At 44.5% G+C, this 22,670-nt stretch overlaps 1 long non-coding RNA gene across 1 annotated transcript in view; it reads right to left on the reverse strand.

The window, feature by feature from the left end:
* Positions 1–437: 437 nt before the first annotated feature.
* The window catches only part of LOC129623309 (uncharacterized), a 64,067-nt gene continuing 41,834 nt past the window's right edge, over positions 438–22,670 (reverse strand). The window contains exons 2-3 of the long non-coding RNA XR_008700479.1: positions 9,770–10,022; positions 438–804 (exon numbers count right to left, since the gene is read on the reverse strand). This is a non-coding gene — a long non-coding RNA (uncharacterized LOC129623309). The remainder of the gene's footprint in view (positions 805–9,769; positions 10,023–22,670) is intronic.

A 22,670-nucleotide genomic window follows, 5' to 3' on the forward strand; every position in this document is an offset into this window, starting at 1 on the left:
AGATAACTAAGGCACAAAATCCTAGATCTATAAAATCTATTAAAGAAAGAAAGAAAAAGAATACTGGACTTAGAACCAGATGACCCAGGTCTGAGCCACAGTTCCAAGCTGTATGACCCTAGGCAGAGAGTGAAACGCTCTGAGCTCTACCTTCCTCTGTTCAAAGAGAGTGACTGCCTCTTGGGGATGCTCTGAGGACTAGATGAGACTGTGCACAAGTGCAGGTCGGCTGGAAACTTCCCTACCCTCATATTCTATTATTTCAATTTCTCTCGCTTCTCAAAAGTACTTGACAGGAAATGAATGTAGGAAGAAATTGAGATGTTTTGGAGATAACAGAGTAAAAGACTCCTCTGTATGATTCAGTCACCCAGCAAAGAGAGGTAAAAATTGATTTTTTAAATAAAAAAATATTCCAAATTGAAACCTTAGGATGGTTATTAGCATGTGCTATCAATTTAATACAAGTCAATAAAGATTCATTTAACACATACTACATGGCAGTCAGTATGGAGAAGGCAATGGCACCCCACTCCAGTACTCTTGCCTGGAAAATCTCACGGATGGAGGAGCTTGGGGGGCTGCAGTCCATGGGGTTGCGACTGAGCGACTTCCCTTTCACTTTTCACTTTCACGCATTGGAGAAGGAAATGGCAACCCACTCCAGTGTTCTTGCCTGGAGAATCCCAGGGACGGTGGAGCCTGGTGGGCTGCCATCTATGGGGTCTCACAGAGTTGGACACAACTGAAGTGACTTAGCAGCAGCAGCAGCACATGCAGTCAATATAGCTGACACCAGAGATACTAAGAAAAACAAATAATTAAAACAGGTTGATTTTTTTAAATCAACAGGGAAAATGAATCAACACAGAAGGAAAGAGAATCCAGAACTCAGTCATACTTATACAAAAGTATAAATCTGATATGTGACAAATAAGAGAGTTAAAAAAAAGCTTACTTTAATAACCATTGTATCACTCATCATAAATTTGGGAAATGATCTATTTAGATCAATACTCTCTATCATATCATAAAGGAAACTCCATATAGGCTAAGAAATATATATAAACAGATGAATTATAGGGCAAAATTACCAAAAAAGTCAGCATAAAGGTTTTGCTAGTTTTGAAGCAATAAAGGAAATCATCAAAACTAATAGGCACAAATAAATATTTTAAGAGTTTTTAAATGATGGAAAATGTTAACTAATATAAAATACCAAGAGAAGACTGGAGAAATATTTTTATCGAACATGGAAAAGAGTATATACTGAAGTTACTCATTAGACTGTATGGATCACAATAAACTGTGGGAAATTCTGAAAGAGATGGAAATACCAGACCACCTGACCTGCCTCTTGAGAAACCTGTATGCAGGTCAGGAAGCAACAGTTAGAACTGGACATGGAACAACAGACTGGTTCCAAATAGGAAAAGGAGTATGTCAAGGCTGTATATTGTCACCCTGCTTATTTAACTTCTATGCAGAGTACATCATGAGAAACGCTGGGCTGGAAGAAGCACCAGCTGGAATCAAGATTGCCAGGAGAAATATCAATAACCTCAGATATGCAGATGACACCACCCTTATGGCAGAAAGTGAAGAGGAACTAAAAAGCCTCTTGATGAAAGTGAAAGAGGAGAGTGAAAAAGTTGGCTTAAAGCTCAACATTCAGAAAACGAAGATCATGGCATCCGGTCCCATCACTTCATGGGAAATAGATGGGGAAACAGTGGAAACAGTGTCAGACTTTATTTTTCGGGGCTCCCAAATCACTGCAGATGGTGATTGCAGCCATGAAATTAAAAGATGCTTACTCCTTGAAAGGAAAGTTATGACCAACATAGATAGCATAATAAAAAGCAGAGACATTACTTTGCCAACAAAGGTCTGTCTAGTCAAGGCTATGGTTTTTCCAGTGGTCATATATGGATGTGAGAGTTGGACTGTGGAGAAAGCTGAGCGCTGAAGAATTGGTGTTTTTGAACTGTGGTGTTGGAGAAGACTCTTGAGAGTCCCTTGGACTGCAAGGAGATCCAACCAGTCCATTCTAAAGGAGATCAGCCCTGGGTGTTCATTGGAAGGACTATGCTAAAGCTGAAACTCCAGTACTTTGGCCACCTCATGCAAAGAGTTGACTCGTTGGAAAAGACTCTGATGCTGGGAGGGATTGGGGGCAGGAGGAGAAGGGGACGACAGAGGATGAGATGGCTGGATGGCATCACTGACTCGATGGACATGAGTTTGGGTGAACTCCGGGAGCTGGTGATGTACAGGGAGGCCTGATGTGCTGTGATTCATGGGGTCGCAAAGAGTTGGACACGACTGAGCGACTGAACTGAACTGAACTCATTAGAAACACAGAACAGAATATTAAGATCTCCATATGTGAGTGAGAAAAGGAAATGAGAAGTAATTTATAGAAAAAAAAACTATAGATAGCTTATAAACTGAAGGAAGAAAAGTTTATAATTAAATATTGGGTTGACCAAAAAGTGCATTTGGATTTTTGAGCAACAAAATAAATGTAGATAAAAGCAACATTGAAGCATGAGTTTACATTGTAAAACCAGGAGAGGCTAAGATACAGGGTGACATACAGTGCTAGTCAGGGTATGAGCAACAAGGGAAAGCCCTCCATTACTGGTGGTGATCTGAATCATTGTAACCCATTCTGAAAGTAATATGACAAGGTGTCTCACAACACACAGACACAGTCACACACTATGAGCTAGGTAGTGTCCTCCTGGAAATTTATCCCAAAGAAAGAAATCAATAAGAAAAATCTATATGATCAATGTTGTTTCAGCTTTGTATAATAATAATCAAGAATAAACTGAGTGTTCACCTAGAGGGCACAATATAGAAAAATGTGATGATTATGAAAACTTAAGATTACTATGCAGGGATATAAATGGAATACAACAGTTAAAAATTGTAATCATTATATTGTACACTTGTCATTTTATATTATGTTACACATCAACTATACTTCAATTTTTAAAATTACATTAAAAAAGAATGCTATGCTGATATTAAACTAAAGATAATAAAAAAGTTGATGTGTAGGGCTTCCCTGGTGGCTCAGTGATAAAGAATCCGCCTGTCAATATAAGAGACACCAGTTCGATCCCTGTTTGGGGAAGATCCCATATGCAACAGAGCAACTTTGTGCCCCCAACCATTGAGCCTGTGCTGGAGATCCTGGGAGCCGCAACTACTGAGCCCATATGTCTCAACTGCTGAAGCCCACACGCCCCAAAACCTGTGCTCTGCAGCAAGAGAAGCTATCACAATGAGAAGCCTTCACACTGCAACTAGAGAGCAGCCCCTGCCCGCCAAAACTAGTGAAAAACCCTTGCAGCAACAAAGACCCAGCATAGCCAAAAATAAATTAAAAAAAAAAAAAAAGTTAAGGTATAGAAAATGTTTATGACAAAAGGACAAAAATGAGAATATGAGATTTAATATTGTATCAAGATAATAATTACAATTTATGTAGAAGGAATTATCTGTTTTAACAAGAAAATATGCAAAAGTATGAAAATATTTGTATGAGGGTGACTTCTATTATTATCATTATTTTATTTATTTATTTTTTGGCCACACGGCATGGAGGATCTTACTTCCCCAATCAGGGGATGAACCTGTGCCCTCTGCAGTGGAAGTGCAGTCTTAACCACTGGACCACCATTGCAGGCAGATTCTTTACCATTGAGCCACCACAGAAGCCAAGAATACTGGAGTGGGGAGCCTATCCCTCCTCCAGGGGCTCTTCCAGACCCAGGAATCGAACTGGGGTCTCCTGCATTGCTGGCAGATTCTTTATCAGCTGAGCTACCAGGGAAGGGTGAGGTGGGAGGAAGTGCTTGAGACAGGGGTAACAGCATTAGCAAGGACCAGTCTGAGTGACAGCAAGCATGCGAAGCATGCTGAGAACTACTTTGTAGCTCCCTGCTGCTTTTTTTAAAAAGCAAGTTATTTTAGTGTCAGAGACAAAATCCACTCCTTTTAATCATTCAGGTATGCTAGAGAAGCCCTTCTCTTGAGCATTATATTAGGTTGGTCAAAAAATTTTTGGGGTATTTCCTGTAAGAGGTTACGGTAAAGCTGGAATGAACTTTTTGGTCAACCCAATACTGGGCACCCCAGTCTTTGATCCACTTTCACTCCTGTTCTCCTCCTTTCGGCTTCTGTCTCTGAGTTATTTCTTTATTCTTCCTGAAAGTCCTTGCCTTTCATCTCTAACCCCATGTTTACATTTTCTACAGCTTCCCCATCATCCTTCAGCCCCCTGTCTAACCCTGCTTTGAGGCAGGGGAAAGAATTTCTATGGTGCTGCTTCCACTGTTAGTGTTGAGTCACCATTTACAGGCAAGGAATGACTCCTTTTTTGCTTAATTTATGACAGATTCTAACAAGACACACACATTTATGGAGGGCTGTAAAGTCAGCTCACCTCCTCCTATCAGTTCATGTGCTCTGCTTACCAAAAAACAACCCATGAGATTTACTTTCTAACTCCCTTTGTTTTACATTATTAGTTTAAAAGTCCATGTGGTTTCCACTTGTGAACATGTAGCAAGCTTGGATGCTGTTACCTTTTTCTGGAATGGATTCTGAGGTGTGTAGGGGGAAGTCAGATTGATGCAACTGCTATATATATATATTTTAAAATCTTGGTATTGTCAAATTTTTTATATCCCAGGAATGAATAAATAACCTTATTTCAAGTGATGAGTTCAAGAAAGTAACAGTATAAAATATGAATGAGGAATTGATTTCCAACAAGAGTATGAGGCTATTGAGTAGGAAAGAATAATCTTTTGAACAAATGGTATTGGGACAGATAGCTATCCACATGCAAGACAGTGGACTTGGATATCCTACCAGATGTAAAACCTAATTGAAAATAAATCAAAGACAAATATGAGAGCTAAAATAGAAAACTCTTAGAAGGAACTGTGGGTATAAAATTTTAGGACCTTGGATTAGGTAATAGTTTCTCAGATATGACACCAGAAGTACAAAAAAAACAAAAGAAAAAAAAATTGGACTTAATCAAAAACTTTGTGCATCAGAGGCTACTATCAAGACACTGAAAAGACAACCCACAGAGTGGGAGAAAACAGTTTTAAATCACACAGCTGATAGGAGTATCCAGAATATATAAAGAACTCTTAAAAATAAGTAAAAAAAAAAAAAAAAAAAGACAACACAATTTTAAAATGAGTAAAGGACTCGCATAGACATGTCATCAAAAGGAGATCTACAGATGGCCAGTAAACACCTGACAAGATGCTCAACCTCACTAGTCATTAGAGAGAATACAGTTCAAAACCACAGTGCTATAGCATTCCATACCCACCAGGATGGCTGTTCAGTTCAGTCACTCAGTCGTGTCTGACTCTTTGTGATGCCATGAACTTCAGCATGACAAACTTCCCTGTTCATCACCAACTTCCAGAGCTTATTCACACTCATGTCCATTGAGTCAGTGATGCCATCCAACCATCTCATCATTTGTCAACACCGTCCCCTTCTCTTGCCTTCAATCTTGCTCAGCATCAGGGTCTTTACAAATGAGTCAGTTCTTTGCATCAGGTGGCCAAAGTACTGGAGTTTCAGCTTCAGCATAGTCCTTCCAATGAACATTCAGGACTGATTTCCTTTAGGATGGACTGGTTTGATCTCCTTGCAGTCCAAGGGACTCTCAAGAGTCTTCTCCAACACCACAGTTCAAAAGCATCAATTCTTCAGTGCTCACCTTTCTTTATCGTCCAACTCTCACATCCATGCATGACTACTGGAAAAACCATAGCTTTGACTCTATGGACCTTTGTTGGCAAAGTAATGTCTCTGCTTTTAAATATGCTATCTAAGTTGGTCATAGTTTTTCTTTCAAGAAGCAAGTGTCTGTTAATTTCATGGCTGCAGTCACCATCTTCAGTGATTTTGGAGCCCCCCAAAATAAACTCTGTCACTATTTCCACTATTTCCCCATCTATTTCCCATGAAGTGATGGGACCGGATGCCATGATCCTAGTTTTCCAAATATTGAGTTTTAAGCCAACTTTTTCACTCTCCTCTTTCACTTTCATCAAGAGGCTCTTTATTCTTCTTTACTTTCTGCCATAAGAGTGGTGTCATCTGCATATCTGAGGTTATTGATATTTCTCCTGGCAATATTGATTCCAGCTTGTGCTTCAACTAGCCCAGCATTTCACATGATGTACTCTGCATATAAGTTAAATAAGCAGGGTGACAATATACAGCCTTGATGTACTCCTTTCCTGGTTTGGAACCAGTCTGTTGTTCTGTGTCCAGTTCTAACTGTTGCTTCTTGACCTGCATACAGATTTCTCAAGAGGCAGGTAAGGTGGTCTGGTATTCCCAGGATGGCTGTAATTAAAAAAATAAAACAACAACAACAAAAAAGAAAGGAAATAGAAAGCACTGCCAAAGATGTGAAGAGCCTTCATGTATTGCTTGTGGGGTTGCAAAATAATGCAGCTGCTTTGGAAAGGTTTGGCAGTTCCTCAAAATATTAAATATAGAGTTACCATATGACCCACCAATTCCTCTCATAGGAAACATATGTCTACATAGAAACACGTAAACTAATATTCATGACAGCATTATTCATAATAGCTAAAAAGTAGAAACAACCCAAATGTTCATCAACTGATGACTGGATAAACAAAATGTACCGACAAATGCTACAATGTGGATGAACCTTGCAGATATTATGTTACAAAAGGAGCCAGAAACACAAGACTACATACTATATAATTCCATTTATGTGAAATGTCCAGAATAGGCAAATCCATAGAGATGAAAGTGGATTAGTGTGGTTCCCTGGTGCTGGGGGAGGAGATGATAGGAGGTGATTATATAATTGCTAAGGGGTCTCTTTCAAGGATGATAAGATGTTGGAATTAATGGAACTGATGGTTTCCCAACACTGTGAATATACTAAAAACCACTGAATTTTACAGTTGAAAATGATTTAAATGGTGACTTTTGCGTCATGTAAATTTTATCTCAAAAAAAAAAAAAAAGAATAGAAAGAATGAGGAGGGTCCTTTACACATCACTTCTCTGAACTTAAGCTGGCATTTGGGACTCTATTGTGACCATATGTGACATAATTCAATTTGGCAAGCACTTTTTATGGTAGCTTCTGGGAGTGGGTGGGAAAAAAAATGTGAATAAAACACAGGCTCAAGGTGCTCACAGATGGAGGACACCAATGCATGCTTTACTGACTACTCCACAAATCAAAAGACAGTAAGCATCTCAATGGAAAGAGAGATGATTCTGCTGGAATACAAGGGAAGAAGTGATTTATTTTGCTTGAAGGAATATTTGGAAAGCTTTGCAAAAATGGAGATACTCGGACTGGGTTTTTAAGGAAGAGTAGATCAGTCCTGGGTGTTCATTGGAAGGACTGATGCTGAGACTGAAACTCCAATACTTTGGCCACCTCATGCAAAAAGTTGACTCATTGGAAAAGACTCTGATGCTGGGAGGGATTGGGGGCAGGAGGAGAAGGGGACGACAGAGGATGAGATGGCTGGATGGCATCACTGACTCGATGGACATGAGTTTGGGTGAACTCCGGGAGCTGGTGATGTACAGGGAGGCCTGGTGTGCTGCAATTCATGGGGTCGCAGAGTCGGACATGACTGAGCGACTCAACTGAACTGAACTGAGGGGTTTGACAAGCAGAGAAGGTGGTACATTCTAGGCAGACAGACACACCTGAGCAAATACCTGGAGCTATATGAAGCTGTACGTTGTCACCCTGCTTATTTAACTTATAGGCAGAGTACATCATGAGAAACGCTGGACTGGAAGAAACACAAGCTGGAATCAAGATTGCTGGGAGAAATATCAATAACCTCAGATATGCAGATGACACCACCCTTATCGCAGAAAGTGAAGAGGAACTCAAAAGCCTCTTGATGAAAGTGAAAGTGGAGAGTGAAAAAGTTGGCTTAAAGCTCAACATTCAGAAAACGAAGATCATGGCATCCGGTCCCATCACTTCATGGGAAATAGATGGGGAAACAGTGGAAACAGTGTCAGACTTTATTTTTTGGGCTCCAAAATCACTGCAGATGGTGACTGCAGCCATGAAATTAAAAGACGCTTACTCCTTGGAAGGAAAGTTATGACCAACCTAGATAGCATATTCAAAAGCAGAGACATTACTTTGCCAACAAAGGTTCATCTAGTCAAGGCTATGGTTTTTCCTGTGGTCATGTATGGATGTGAGAGTTGGACTGTGAAGAAGGCTGAGCACCGAAGAATTGATGCTTTTGAACTGTGGTGTTGGAGAAGACTCTTGAGAGTCCCTTGGACTGCAAGGAGATCCAACCAGTCCATTCTGAAGGAGATCAGCCATGGGATTTCTTTGGAAGGAATGATGCTAAAGCCGACACTCCAGTACTTTGGCCACCTCATGCGAAGGGTTGACTCATTGGGAAAGACTCTGATGCTGGGAGGGATTGGGGGCAGGAGGAGAAGGGGACGACAGAGGATGAGATGGCTGGATGGCATCACTGACTCGATGGACATGAGTTTGGGTGAACTCCTGGAGTTAGTGATAGACAGGGAGGCCTGGTGTGCTGCAATTCATGGGGTTGCAAAGAGTCGGACATGACTGAGCGACTGAACTGAACTAAACCGAGGGGTTTGACAAGCAGAGAAGGTGGTACATTCTAGGCAGACAGACACACCTGAGCAAATACCTGGAGCTATATGAAGCATTTAAAGACATACAGATGTTGTGATTTTAGCTATGGCTTTTCCTAGTATTCTGCCACTGACTTAAAAAATTTATGTTTAATTGGAGGATAATTGCTTTACAATATTGTGTTGGCTTCTGCCACATAACAGCGTGAATCAGCCATAAGTATACATATGTCCCCTCCCTCTTGAGCCTCCCTCCCATCCCTCTGGGTTGTCACAGAATAACAAACTGAGCTCCCTGTGTTATACAGCAACTTCCCATCAACTAATTTACATATGGTAATGTATATGTTTCGATGCTAGTCTCTCAATTGGTCCCACTCTCCCCTTCCTTTTCTATGTCCTAAGTCTCTTCTCTATGTTTCTGTGTCTATTCCTGTCCTGCAAATAGGCTCATCAATACCATTTTTCTAGATTCCATATATATATCAGATCAGATAAGATCAGTCGCTCAGTCATGTCCGACTCTTTGCGACCCCATGAATCGCAGCACGCCAGGCCTCCCTGTCCATCACCAACTCCCGGAGCTCACTCAGACTCACGTCCATTGAGTCATTGATGCCATCCAGCCATCTCATCCTCTGTTGTCCCCTTCTCCTCTTGCCCCCAATCCCTCCCAGCATCAGAGTCTATATATATATATATATATATTAATATGTATTGGTTTTCTCTGACTTACTTCACCCTGTGTAACAGGCTCTAGGTTGAGCCTCACTAGAACTGACTCAAATGTGTTCCTTCTTATGGCTGAGCAATATTCCATTGTATTGGAATGGAAGCTATATCCCACACCTTCTTTATCCATTCATCTGTCAGTGAACATCTAGGTTGCTTTCCTGTCCTAGCTACAGTAAATAGTGCTGCAATGAACATGGGGGTACATATGTTTCTGCAATTATTGTTTTCTCAGAGTATATGCTCAATAGTGGGATTACTGGGTCATATGGTAGTTTTAGTCCTACTTTTTTAAGGAATCTCCATACTGTTCTCCATAGTGGCTATATCAACTTACATTCCCACCAACAGTGCAAGAGGGTTCCCATTTCTCCACACTCTCTCCAGCATTTATTGTTTGTAGATTTTTTGATGATGGCCATTCTGACTGGTGTGGGAGGTGACACCTCATTGGCATTTCGATTTGCATTTCTCTAATGATAAGCAGCGTTGAACATCTTTTCATGTGCTTGTTGTCTGCTGCTGCTTTTTATTAAACATCAAAATCATGTCCACTTTGATCCTTGATTCTTGCCTCACAGAATATGAGCCTGCAGTGTAAAAATAAGAAACAGAAATGTGAAGCTTGAGCCTTGGTGGGGTTTAGCAGGGTCCCAGGTTCCCGGCTCTCCCCACATCCTGTGGTTGTCTGAGCGCCTGGAACCTACATGGCAGCGGCTGTGCTCCTGCCCCGTTTCTCCAATCCAAGAGCCCATGTCGGCTGTGACGACTGGCTCCATCCATCTGCTAGATAGATGAGCCCTTGTTCTATCTTGAAAAGATAGATTCTTGCTTGAATAGTGGCTCCTTCATCCCAGCCCTGCCTTCTCTCTGGCGTATCCAGAGGAGGCAAGCAGAGGAGGAAACGAGAGGCCCACCCTGCTCCCTCAGAGGAGAGTCATCCCTTCTGGTTCCTTCAGCAGCTGCTTGCTTTGGCTGCTGTTTGAACTGTTTGAACCCATTGCTTGGAGTGGAAAGTGGGAAAACAAGCAATCTAGACATGTGCTCTTATAGGAGGAGTTTGGTGCTTAATGACTTATTCAGTGAAGAGGACTAAGCAGAAGACATTCTGGAAGGAAAGAAAATTTCAGTATGGAGCCCTGAGACCCCTAGGGCTTCCCAGGTAAAAAGCTAACAGCATGGTCCTCAGGACTGTGAATGACTGTTATTTGCTCCCTGAGGCACTAAGCCTGCTTTATTGTGTTTATAACTGCGTATCTTCAGAGCATAACTGATTCATTGCAAACCAGAATGCGCTGGACAGTGGAGGCGTCTCTGAATAGGCTTTACCCTAAAGCCAGGAATAATTCCCTGTACCAGAGGTCCAGTTTCATGAACTATTCAGTGTTCCCAAGCCTCATATGCTTGGGGGAGATCAGGACACAGAGACATCTGGTCTCGGGCAGCTTTGCTCAGCATAGAATATTGTTCTCCCAGAGGAGATCTTGTTAGCAGAGGGGGCCAGTGTGCCCTCCTGAGACTGGAGCTCCTGCCCTGTGAGCCCCAGGGAGGGAGTCCCGGGGCAGGCAGTGCTGTAAAAATGCTCCCCTAAAATCCTAAGAAAAAGAAACATGGACTTACTGCTGTCTTCTCCTTGAATGAGCTGATCTTATATATATGTATATGTATTATCATCTTCAATCCCATTGTCTCCAGTTCTCAGAGGCATGACCACTCTGACAGGGCAGACAAGGAGCAGGTCTGTGGTGGAAGGGTCACTGTGCTGGTAGGGATGAGGGGAGATGAGGGGAAGCAGGCCTGAATGTCATTACTTGAAGGGGTCAGGGGGGTCAGTGACAGTGGCAAGGAACAGATTTTTCCAGCTGCTTTCAGGCTGAGATTTGCACTGCATAATCTGAATGCTTTTATCTGTTTCTGAAAATAGACAGGAATTTTTTCCACAGCCTGCTCCAATCTGGCCGTGGAGACGTGAGGGGGGACGGCTGGGAGACAGCTCTATGTGGTCCAGTAAGTACGTTTTGTGACCCCCCTGCCCCACAACTAGCCCTCTTCCATACTGGTTCCCTGAGTCACGTGATCTTAACATCCCTGAAGTAGGGAGTCAGAGATGCTGGAAATACTTTCCATAAACTTTGCATACCTACTGATACAGTGAGTTATCATTTCTTACTATTGGTGGTTTAGTTGCTAAGTTGTGTCCGACTCTTGTGACCCTATGGACTGTAACCCGCCAGGCTTCTCTGTTCATGGGATTTTCCAGGCAAGAATACTGGCGTGGGTTGCCATTTCCTTCTTCAGGGGATCTTCCAGACCCAGAATTGAACCTGGGTCTCCTGCTTTGCAGAAGGACTCCTGCATTGCAGGCGGATTCTTTACCAACTGAGCTATAATTACTTAAATATTAATATATAGCCTGAATGGTCTTGGTAGAGTCAGAAGTACCTGTTCGGAGGAATGGTCACTTGAGTCTTTACAGAATGACCTACACTGGAAGCATAAACAGGGCAGAAAGAAGAAAATGGTTTGATCAGAAATTATAGTTTGCGGTTGTTAGCAATGCTATTGTCTCCACCTTTGTCCTGCATTTAGACTACAAAGAAACATTGCAAATTATCTACAAAGGTCTTCTGGAAAGTTCACTCTGGTTTAAATCAGACTCCATCTCCCAGCAGTTGGTCCCTCTCATCTCAGATCAAAAGGATCTTGAACCTTCTAAAGTGAACTGCTGTCAAGCAAACAGCAGGGGAATCTCTACTATTATTTACATAGCATTTTCCTTCTCCCCCCCCCACCCCCAGTTATGTATTGGTTTCTCCCTGTTATCAGTCTGTCTTATAAATTAGGCAAACCGAGACAGGCGAAAAAATGAAATAATGTTTAGGGTCAGGTAAAGTCAGAGGTGGAACTGGGCATAACAGGACAGCTTTTGAACCTGCAGATCAATGTGTCTAGACACAGCCTCAACTTATTTCAACAGTCCTGTACAATTGTCTTCACCCACCTACCAAGAATGAGAAGTTATCTGTGCTGAGCTTGCAGTGAAGGATGCCAATTTCATTGGTTTTTCAACTTGGCGAGTTTCTTGGACCCGAAAAAAAGTGGTGCCAGTCTTTGAGGCTGGAACTTATTTGCAAGTTTCCTCTCAAGTAAACCTTATTGTGAATGGAAGAGAAGAGTGCCAGATTATCCTGGAAGGCTGCCTATGTCCTGTGTCCCTGGGACTCCTTTGCTATCCTTACGACCAAGGTGCCACATGGCTAAGTCAGGTGTGTGAGGAGGAAAGATGAGCAGAGGTATGAACTCTCGAGGATCTGCAGGCTGAGGTCTCTCCTGCACAACTGAATGCTCCGTGCAGCAGCTGCAATCTGTGCGTCAGGGTCTTGATGATGTGGTTCATTCAGCTCCAGACCCTGCTGAGCATCAAGTGGAATGTCTCCTCTGTCGGCCCCCCAGGAGCCCCACATCTGGCACTGCAGTATCATGAAGATTTCTGCATTTGTAGAAAGGCAATCTCAACCTGCGGTGTGTATAACGCTGTGTGTCTCCCAGTTTCATTAGCCACCTGCTCATAAAAGAGAAGGAAGCATGGGAAGACAGAGAGATCAGAGGGAAAAGGTCAAACAGTCACCAGGGAGAGGGCCTGGAAAGATGAAAAAAGAAAGCTGGAGAAGAACATAATGGAGAGGTAGGTGATAGGTTTTGAAAGTACTAGGGCAAGCCAAAGGGAAAAGGGGAAAAGCTTTAGCAGGAAGAATGGGGCATACAGGGGCACCTCTGCCTCCCACATCACAAAGCTCGTGATAGAGCCGGACAAATAGCCTAACCCTCCCAGGGACTGCAAGCATGATCATACACAGGGCTTCAAAGGAAGAAAGAGCAGAGGTTAGTTGGTTTCAGGTCCTTGGAAAAGAAGTAGGCTGGCATCTGACTCATCCTACTCTGTTCCAAGCTCCCGGAACACACAGATGAGGTCATCTGAGTATCACTTGTAAAAAGGTTGATTTGGTGGCATATTGGGACGGCTGCTTTATTAACATTATTCCTTGCTTTTCCTTGCACAGTTTGAGGTGGGTAGCACTGCAGTTCTTTTATAATAATAAATAATTTATGGACAGGAAAAATGAATTTCAGATCACAGTGCATGTAAGCTGGTGGCAGAGCTGGATTGGGGTACCCGGCTTCCAAGGCAGTACTACTTCCTCCCCACCTGCCTGCCTGTTTGTGCAGCTGATCCATCTCGATTGTCCTCAGACACAGTCAAGTGCATTTTCTCCTGCTATATTACCAACTGGATGGTACTTCTTTGTGATAACTCCTCAGAGGAAAAGATACAGGTTAAAACTAAATGAACTAGCTGTGTGTCTCCTTATTCCTCCCCATCCTCTGACCACCCCAGGTCATGGTGCAAAGCAGAGAACCCTCCGTCTCCTGGGTGCTGTTCGGAGGCAGCAGAGAGACTCCTGCCTACAACAAGCTAGTGGGTCTCTCAAGCCTTGACCTGATTTCCTGGGACTGCAAGGACTTGTCATGGTGGGATGCTTTCTTCAGCAGCCTTGGCTTGTGGAAAGCCACCCCATGACTGTGCCGGAAGTCAGCTAAACTCTGCCAGTAAGAAGGTTCAAAACTGGCCTGAACCTCAGGAATATCTGAGCTATTAAGGGAAAGTGGATCAACTCCGAGGCCCTGTGAGGCCCATATAGGATAAATGACATTTCTGTGGACTGCACAGAGCATCTGAAGAGCCTCATGGAGAAAAGGAAGAGAGAGAGAGCCTCCTCCTAGGCAGTTCATGTTGGTCAGGATTAGGACAGGCCAGGTTAGGCATGTCTTTTAGGATAGAAGTGGAAGTCAGGAGGGCAGGGCGTTTAAGAAGATGAGAGGAGACTGATTGGAACTGAGAAGAAAGACTGCCTGGGGCTACTCCTGGGCCCAGTCCTCCCTAGGGGCTGAGTTCAAGGCAGGCCTCCTCTTCCCTTCAGCTGGAGAGAGAGAGAGGGCCAGGAATGGGGGGAAACAAAGGGAAGCCACTTTTCTGTTCCTTATGCAAAGGGCTCTCTCTCTACTCCCAGGTGAGAGTTTGTATTTTAGAAACACGGGTGCTGAGGTGCTGACTGGGGCAGAACCTATTTCCTAGACGCCCCTGTGCAGAGGGCCCCGATGCCCCTGGGCATGGATGTCTTCTTCATCTGGGCATGGGTGCCTTCACGTTGGCCAGATGTTTTCAAGGCTGGGATAGGAAAACCAAGGGCACCAACAGGCTGCCAACATCCTGTCAAGCCTAGGACTCAGGCTGCTTTGCCCTCTACCTAGGTGGGGGAGGGGGTAGGAGAGTCCTGTACACATATGAAAGGGCAGGTCAGACCCCCATGGGGCTGGGCTGGGGAGGGAGGCGGTTCTGAGACAGCCGAGGGCCTTTCTTCTCCCTTGACAACCCTCCACCCAAGATCACCTCCTGCTCAGTCTCCCCTTCATGCTCACATGAGGGGCCAGGCACGCACGCACACACGCACGCGCACACACACACACCCCTACACCTGCAAGATCTCCACTCTTGACTGACTCTATCAGCCCAGCCTCATCTTGCACGGCAGGGCCCTTGGAGCCCAGTGCCGAGCTGGTGGTGTGTGCTCTAAAAATAGCTGTGTCCACCGTGATGGATGGGGAGGCTTTGCTCTCCTTTTCCTGCCTCTGCGCCGGGGTCTGAATCATGTTGGGAAATGACATTCTGTTAACACAAGCACTTCTGCTTCCGCCCATGCTCCCTCCCCATCCGGTGAGGGCCCTGGCCTGGGACTGACTTTCAATGTTTAAAGCCTCCCCGGGGGTTCCATTCAAGACCCTGATCCATCCACTGATGTTAAGGAAAGCTGTGGATAGAAAAGGAGAGACGCATTCTGTATCTCCCCGGGGATGCTCAGGATGAGTTGAGGTACAGATATGTCCCCACCTGACTCCTTCAAAAGAGGCCCAGAGCACCAGATGCTCAGGTCCATAGTGCCTCCCACTCCCAGGGCCAGGAGCTGCCTCAGCCCGGCCCCTGGCAGAGGCAGCCGCTCAGTAAGGTCCACAGAAAGGCAAGTGAGTGGGGCCTAGACAGATGACCCTTTAGCCACCTCTCCATCAGAGAGGGGCTCTGATGCCACCTGCACCCAGGCTTGTTGGGGACCTGACTTCTCAGCCATGCAGGGGAAGCATTTTTGGAAAGCTATTTTAAAACTTCCCCAATTCAAGGCAGTTTGAGCTCTCTTGACCTTGTTCTAAGTTCTGCGAGGCCACAGATCCTGCTCAGCTTATCTTTGCTTCCCCAGAAACCCAACCAGGGTGCCTGGCTCAGAACAGGTGTTTGAGAAGTTTGTTTTGGCTTCAAAGGAATAAATAGCACCTAGAGGGTCTCAGTGGGAGAACCTGAGTCATTTACCTTTGTAAGAACAAAGTTAGGGCCTCTGGTCTGGAGAGATTCTATGAAGCCCACGTGAGAGTCCAGGAGAAAAATCATTTCCTATAGCCTAACTTGAGCCTCGCTTCCATCCTAGCTCAGTGCCACTTGGGAGCCTGTGATTCTCCACAGCAAAGGATCTGACAGCTCATCTCCCCAGACAGAAACCAGGTCCTTCTGCAGAGCCGCTGTTCTGGCCCCTAAGTCTCACTTCTATTTTCCTGCATGGATTTGTACAGAACCTTGGTTAATGGAACCTGTTTTAAACGATCTTTTTGACCCCCTATTGGATGGATCCCCTTAACCTTTAACCAGTTCTTTAAAAGACAGAAGCTTTGGACTTAAGCAATAAACCCACAATCAGAAGTCAAGGAAATCCACATTTCTCAGTCATGGGAGTTTCACTGTTCATTGTTGGACTAGGGCAGGATGTAACCAGCACTCAGGCATGTGTTACCCACAGACTCCCACATGCCCATCTCTCCCATCTGTGTGTCTGCACATGTGCAGGGCGCTGGGGACAGGTCTTAGCAGCCACCTGCCTGTTCCCTCTCCTGGAATCACACACGTGCCTACCCTGGAAGGAGGTAGGGAACATGTGGATCTGAGAGCATAAGTCCACACCCCTGAGGAGGCCGGGAGAGGTTCCTGATCTGGCAGCGAGAGGTGGCAGCCAACAGGCCCACAGCAGCTGGCAGATGCTGCCAAACAGGTGGGAACCCAGGAAGCAGAGGTTCACATGAGCAAGAGGCCAAGATGGGACGCTCTCTAGGGCAGAGGGAGAGACAGACACCACGGGAGACTCTCAGATCCTTAAAGTGGGGGTTTAAAGACACACACCCTCGGGGAGGGGGCCAGAGATTGATGGAGAAAGGGAGGGAACTGGGGCATGGGAAGGAGCAGAACTTGGCTCCAGCTGGGGCTCGATCACCAGCTCTTGAGGTGACTTTAGGTATCTTCATTGGTAAAGTGAGAAGGCAGGATTGCTCTCCAATTCTGTGATGCTGATGCACTTTTGTATTCACAGATATGGGAGGAATTTTCAACAGAAGGAAGAGAAAAGCTGCGTGGCTCACCTGGTTGGTGGTGGAATGGCCCAGGAGGCTCCTAAATAGCATTGCTTTGCCTTTTCAATTTCTTGACTCTTTCCCTGTAACTTTTTGTAATGGGTCAAAGGCACTCATTCTTAGAGGACCTGGACTCCATCTTGGTGGTTAGAGCCCCATTAAATTCTACCCAACACCTTCCCCAGTCCCCTCCCTCTTCTCTGCCTAGCTTCCCATAAACTGTTTTTTACCCCTGACTTCCTTGGCTGCTGCGTGAGTGGGGAGCCTTCTCTCTGAGTTCTCTGGGCCTTCAGAAGAGGTCAGTTTGGATCTGACTTCAGAAGGTCCCCAGGCTCCTCAAGGGCGCTCTGCCCTGCCCTCCCCCTACAGGAACTTCTTATAAGTGTGTTCTTAGTTTGAGGCATCTCTTCTCCAAGTCAGCTTCTCTGAGGCTCTTCATGTCCTTGCTTGATCTCCAAACTTTTTTCATGACCACTCCCTGAAGACCTTCCCTGAGTCAACTCCTTTTCACAACTGACCTTCCCAATATTTCTTGTTTGGACATATGACTCATTGTATCTCTTCCTTTTTGGTCTTGCCTCTTCTCCAAGACTTTCATTTTCTATTTTTACTCTAGCTCTTACAGTGATTATCAGAGATTAAAATATAGTGTCTCACCGAGGTGTCACCAAGGAAAAAGAGATCAAGCAGACCTAAACAGCCCTGCCCAGCATAGTTACTGCAATGGAGAAGAGGTTTCTGCACCATCCCAAGAGTCTGGGGAACCTTACCCCTGTGGGTTAGGATGGTTAATAGACTTCAGGGATGTTTTTAGAGTGGAGCCAAAGTTCACCTTCAGGATATTTATAGAGGCCACTGGAAATCTCCAGTGCTGATACATGCAAAGCATTTGCATGCAGTACTTGCCTGCTTTTGCTAAATCCTCTCCATTTGTAGGAGTAACTCCCTTGCTGAGGGTTAACTGCTCAGGAGGCTTTTGATCTGCCTGTGAGAAAGCAACCCTAGTCGATCCAGCAGGCAGCCCAGTCAGCTAGCCATCTCCTTTTCTTCTCTGCTTCTAGATGACATCCAAACAGCCCTGTTCTGATGACTGCCAGAAAGTAACTATTCTAAAATTAAAAAGGAAGTCTTTGCAAAAAAAAAAAAAAAATTTTTTTTTTTTTAAATAAAACATAGGTCCTGTAACTTAGCCTTTCCCTCCATGAAGTAGACTTCTAGGAGAGCTGGTTTTACTGCCATAAAGATAAATGAAAGGCTGAGTGGGTGTGAGAGCACCTCCCCGGGCTATGGCTGGTGACTTGACAAGTCATTTATTCCAGGGCACAGGCTGGCTTCCTGCCAGGCCCTCCAGCATAAGCCCAGCCAAGGAGAAAGCAGAATGAGGTGGCTGACCCCCGGCAAGGGTCCTTTGCTTCCAGCGAGGGCCTTCCAGCATCTGGTGGATGTGCACAATTAGTAATGCTTTTGAGGATAATGACTTGGTCTCATGGAAAAAGGAGAACCGGTCCAAGATAATGTCTGGTAAACTTTGACATTCCACCCTGAAGTGATCGTACACTCATGGAGAATCACTAAACAGCTGCACGATCGTATTACAGACCCTTCTTCAAGAGCCAACTTGTCATTGAATCCATCCCCAAATTCCAGATTTTCTCAAACAAAAGGAGCCCTGATGTGTAAGGAGCTGCAATCAGCCAGATGGAAGAGAGGTGTGGATTGCCAAGATTGGAAGTACCCTGTAAGATGTTTTGGCTCAGTCCCCCTCATTTTGTACATGAAAAAAACTGAGGTCCAAAGAAGAGAAGAGATTTCCCTAAGTGGAAGAACCCAGACAAGAGAATGGAACTCTTGAAACACAGAACCCCCAGACTGAGATGCCCATTCACCTCTTAGGGATGGACAGACCTCCTTGACCCCACTTCTTAAAGAATCTCTGAGGGTGAGAGTCTAGGCCAGAAGGGGTAGTGATGGAATCTCTTTAGTGAAAAGAAATGAAGTTGTATCGAGAGAGTCTGCCAAAAGGAGAAATCTTGCAGCTGTAGGGAGGAGAGGGAGAGGAGGTGGTGGCAAAACCCAGGTTTTACTAAACCCTATGTTCTAAGTGAAGCTAGTCTGGGATGCTGCTGAGAACCTGCATCATGGAGGTGTTTCCAGAGGACCAAACAGAAAAGAGCAAATGATGTCACTCACTCAGTAACAAGTCTTAAGTACCTACTTTGTGTAGGACACTTTGTGCCAGATACAAGATTAAAGAAGGTGAAGTGAGGCAGAGAGTAGAGGTTCCAAGAGCCAGTCTCCTGCTCACGAATGACAGCATTTTTACAGGTACACACACACATACACACGCACAAACGCACGCATATGAAGGCGTGGAGCGTTTCATAATGCTCAGTCTGTTCTCCTTCTCCTGAGATCATGTCCTGTCTTTTTGCCCATTGTTAATCCAACTTTTTCAGTTCTTAACAATAGCCTCTCAATAAAATGTTGGCAACCCAATCGGGGTTCTCTTGAGTGTTTTTGACACTGCATTGGTTGATGAAATCCAAAAGCCTGGCAACCATGGCTGTGGCTGAAAGGACATGGGCTCCAGGGACAGACCGACATGGACTGAAATCAGGGTTCAGCTGTTTATTCACTATGTGACCTTGGGAAAGCTTCTTAACATTCAGAGTTCAAGTTTCCTTCCTATGATATACAAAGTCCCCAGAATAGTAGGGACTTCCTATGGAAGTACTCACAAAAGTTACTGCCCATCTCTTAGAAACAGTTCATGTGTATGTGCACCTATGTTGTATGAAGTGCTATATGGGAAATGAGAGATCTTAAATGGCCTCTGCTCTCAAAGACTTAAAAATGTTGCTGGTGAGACAGTTACCTCACCAGAAATTGTGGGAGAGATGTGAAGGTTAGCATATCTTTCTCCTGCTCCTGAACAATTTCTTTGGTCTGGTAACAGTGACAGAATTTTCAGATATTGCTTTCCACAGTTCACATTATATTGTTTTTCCATGGCTGGTTTCAGTTTATACTAAGGCTCCCTCAAAACTCATAAAGTTCCCTTTAAAACCTCATAAAATTTCACCTGTGGATGTTTATTGCCCACAGGATGTGAGCTATGTCCGTTTGGTTTTGATAGATTTACCATTATTAAACTTGGGCCCCCGTTTCCCACCAGCCTTATGAAGATAGCTGCCTTCTGATTTAGCATAGGGGGCTCTCCCTCTTTGTCCCTCAGTAAGGAAATATTTCAGCTCCCTAGAAGTGAGTTTGGCTCATGGGCAATGATTCTTACTCCCAGACTCCTAAGGTCCAAGAGTTTGCTCCAGCTCTGGGTAGTGAATGTTCTCCATGAAGGTCACCAAGCTTTCCCCACCCTCTCCAGGCAATTCTCAGATGCCATCCCCCAAAATTCATCTACTAGTGTTCATGCACTGACACAGGGATAGGCATTTGAAAGATGAAAAGAAAGTTAAAGATGTTCTTGCTAAAGCCAAGGGCAATTCTCAAGTGCATAAAAATAATCCAAAGTAATTCTTTTGGATTCACCTCCCTGGGACATTCATTCATTGGCTATAGTCTTATATGACAGTCCTATAAACATTTGCAGAAAGATATCATGTCTCTCTTTTAACCTCTTTCACAGGCCAAATGCCACAGGTTCTTTGCATCTGACTTTAAGGACCTGGTTTCCTGTTTCCTTGTCATACTGGTGAGTCTTCTTTGGGGTTTCCCTTTGGGTGTGTGTCTGATTCACACTGGAATTAAGAAGTATCGTTGAGGTATATTTAAGTCTCCGTGGCTCAAGATCCTTCTTCCCAAGACAAAAATGGACCTGGATATATGGAGGCAGTTTAGGGTTGACCAAAGATTTCTCAAGGTTCACACTAAATTCAGATCCTGGCCAACTAAAGGCCAACTCTGAAAAGTCCAAATAGACAGAGTCCCAGACCAGAGAATCCAGAACAATCTGGAAGTCTAGGCCACAGGGTCAAAATCAAAGAAAGAGTCCAGTGATACCCACTGGGATAATGTGGAAGGAGGAAGTAGTCACCTTCAACTGAAGGTAACTCTAGTCCCTAAGCCTGGACATGATTGACGTGTGGGAGGCTTGGGGAGGGGGAAGCTGGAGGAACAGTCTGAGTCAAGAATTTTTATTTAACTCTGAGCTTCAACAGAAGATAGGACTAAAGCTGCTGACCTATCCCTTGTCTGTATTATAAGGATTCCTTTGCTTGGAAGGGCAGACACCCAACTAATCTTAAGCACAAAGATTCCTATAACTGCAAAGTACTGGTACTGAGGGCAACTTCTGCTTCAGGGACTGTTGGACCCAGGTGACTTCACCTCTCAGCTCTAAGTTGATGTTCCTCTCAGGCAGGTGTGCCCAAATGGTAGCTTCTAGCAGCTTTCATTGAGAAAGCTGAGAGATAGCTCCTCTCAGCTTCAAATTCAGCTGAAAACGAACTTATATTTCCTAAGAATTCTAATACAAAATCCCAGAACTGGGTCATGTGCACATTTCTAGAAAGAAGCGGATGTCTAACTATGTAAGGCAGAGAATGATGGAGGGGTGATTTCCCAGAATTCTGGGGAAGCATAGCTGGTTGATGTCTACCACTCCGGATTAGCTCTGGGTCTGGGGATACTGCCCAGGATGGGACAGTGGGAACAGCTGGCAGTGACAATGGGTTAAAGGTATCTGCAGCTGGAAGGCCTCCTTTATCAAAACTCAACCCAGCATTTCAGACATCGTCCAACTAGTGAGGGGCACAAAGGGAACCATTTCCTTATTCCAAGTCCTTTAACAAAAATCCAGGTCTGAATTACACATGCCCTTCTGAAGCTTCAACACTTCTTCTGGACACTCAGGTAACACCCCTAAATCCTCTGCACATGAATTGTCATTAAGGAATTCCACCCCTACCCTTTCTCAGCTAGGGTGTTGTACCTGCAGCATTTTGCTTTTAGCTCAATCCCTTTCCAACATCAGGGGACGTTTTCTGGGGTAAATAAAGAACATTTTAAGCAAGGCTGCCTCCCTTCATCTTTCTCTTTCTCTGGAAATAATCACAACAAAGCCTCACCATAATTTTAAAATTCAAGACTTGGCTCAGTTTGGTAAGCCAGGGTCTGACTTGGACCTCAATGCCAACATGGAACTCAGCTCAGCCTGGAACCCTGCTGAGTTGTTTCTCTTCCTGATCTCAGTCTCAACACTCTCTCTTGAAGGCTTTGTGGGGGAAGGGCACTGCTCAGAGTAGGGGCTTCTAGGAGAAACTGAGTGATTTCTTCTCCCTTTGCCCTCTGAGCATGCAGCCTTCCTCTTTTTAGAAAGCAAGAATCTTATCCTTCCCTGTCCTCCATTTCAACTCTTTCATTCAAGCTGGAAACGTTCCTGATGAAGTAAACTCAGAAGTGACAATCATATATGGGTCCATTGCTCTACCTCCTCCTACTCTTGGCTACCCCCAGGCTAGAGAGTCTGGAAAGCCTCAAATGATTCAGAAAGTGAGCTGAATGGGTTCTTCATGCTTCACATTTGGTGCCAGGAAGCAGAGCAGTGGCTGATGCAAGAATTGGACAGAGTAGGAGTTAAGCTTTAAAAAAAGATAAAAAGAACTCAACCATAACCAAGGACTCCCACACAGAGTACTTAGAAGAAGCGCTCAGCAGGGGACCATGCATGGCTTTGGAGCTTCAGTTGATGCTGGAACACAGTGAGGGCAGGGCTCTGC

This window comes from Bubalus kerabau, chromosome 11 (genome assembly GCF_029407905.1).
Source record: "Bubalus kerabau isolate K-KA32 ecotype Philippines breed swamp buffalo chromosome 11, PCC_UOA_SB_1v2, whole genome shotgun sequence".
Taxonomy (NCBI): domain Eukaryota; kingdom Metazoa; phylum Chordata; class Mammalia; order Artiodactyla; family Bovidae; genus Bubalus; species Bubalus kerabau.